Source organism: Parus major, chromosome 11 (assembly GCF_001522545.3).
Source record: "Parus major isolate Abel chromosome 11, Parus_major1.1, whole genome shotgun sequence".
In the NCBI taxonomy this organism is placed as follows: Eukaryota; Metazoa; Chordata; class Aves; order Passeriformes; family Paridae; genus Parus; species Parus major.
This window is the reverse complement of record NC_031780.1, coordinates 1,895,717-1,897,227: the sequence shown is the minus strand read 5'-3', so window position 1 is coordinate 1,897,227 and position 1,511 is coordinate 1,895,717. Positions and strand designations below refer to the sequence as shown.

The window sequence follows — 1,511 nt, the reverse complement described above, 5'->3', positions numbered from 1 at the left end:
CAGCAGGAATTTCCCCATGGAAAGGGGGATCAGGAATTGGAAGTGCCCAGGGAGGGTTGGAGTGCCCATCCCTGGAGGTGTCCCAGCAATTCCTGGATGTGGCACTCAGAGCTCCGGGTTGGGGGCAAGGTGGGGATCGGTCACAGATGGGACTCGGTGATCCTGGAGCTCTTTTCCACCTTCAACGATCCCGAGATGCTGTGATTCCGCCATTCCCTGACTACACTTCCCGGCACGCCCCGCGCCACCCGCGCGTACTACAGGTCCCGGCGTGCTCCTGCGGGGGCGCGCGCGTTGCCCTCTGGGACTCGTAGTCCGGTCCCCGCTGCGGCGCCTCGGCGGGGAAGGGCGGGGGCATCGCGCGCGCGGGCGCGGCGCGTGCGCGGCGCGGGGCCCCGGGCCGGATCTCTCGCGAGGAAGGACGCCATTATCGCAGCCGCCGCACAAAACACCACGAGAACTCGGCGCCCGCCTCACACGGTAACGCGGCGCCCCGCGGGCGGGAGCCTCCGCTACGCGGCCACCCCCGGCCGCCCGCACGGCCCCGCACGGGGACACCGAGCACACACCGCGCTCCCGCTGGGCTCCCCGGGCCGCGAGCCGGCGGGGAGGGAGCGGCCGAGGCGGGGGGGCCGCGCGCCCCTCTCCGCCTCCCCCCATCGCTCTTATGGGGGTCGCCCGTGATTCGATATCGGGGAGAAATTCCTCCCTGTGAGGGAGCTGAGGCCCTGGCACAGGTGCCCAGAGAAGCTGTGGCTGCCCCTGGATCCCTGGAAGTGCCCAAGGCCAGGCTGGACGGGGCTTGGAGCAGCCTGGGACAGCGGAAGGTGTCCCTGCCCATGGCAGGGATGAGCTTTAAGGTCCCTTCCAGCCAAAGGTTTGGCTCTTCCCCGCTCCATTTCAGGGGTTACCCCCGAGCTGGGCTCGCCAGAGCTGGGCTCGGTGTCCCGCTGCGCCCCCGGGATGTGTTGGGAGCCGGGCGCTGCAGCTGCTGGGCTGGGAGCGCTCCTCCATCCCCTGCCCTGCTGCAGCAGGGCACGGCCAGGGAACATCCCCCAGTGCGGTCATGGAGTGCCCCCAGGGCTTTGCACATCCCTGTCGGGACTGGTGTTTGCTGTCCTCTTCATACCAGCCAGCTGCTTGACAGAGAGCGGTTTAAATGGGATATTGAGAAGGAGTTCTTCCCTGTGCGGGTGCTGAGGCTCTGGCACAGGTTTCCCTGGAGCTGCCCCATCCCTGGAAATGTCCCAGGCCAGGCTGGACAGGGCTTGGAGCTTCCTGGGATAGTGGAAGGTGTCCCTGCCCAGGGCAGGAGGTGGAACGAGATGAGATTTAAAGTCCCTTCCCACCAAAATGGTTCCAGGATTCTCTCAACACACTCGGTATCCCTTTGCCCTTACTTGCAATTCAAGTGTTGCTTCCTTTTTTTTCTTCCCCCTCTTTTTTTTTTTTTTTTTTGTTTTATTTTTTAATCCATCCACAGTGGCAAGTTGTGTGCTTCACCAAATATA

General features: G+C 64.3%; 1 protein-coding gene across 10 annotated transcripts in view; it reads left to right on the top strand.

The window, feature by feature from the left end:
- Positions 1-365: 365 nt before the first annotated feature.
- The window catches only part of BANP (BTG3 associated nuclear protein), a 110,700-nt gene continuing 109,554 nt past the window's right edge, over positions 366-1,511 (top strand). For all 10 annotated transcript variants that reach the window (XM_033517102.1, XM_015640128.3, XM_033517103.1 and 7 more), the window contains exon 1: positions 366-480. The gene's annotated coding sequence lies outside the window, so the exon portion shown is untranslated. The remainder of the gene's footprint in view (positions 481-1,511) is intronic.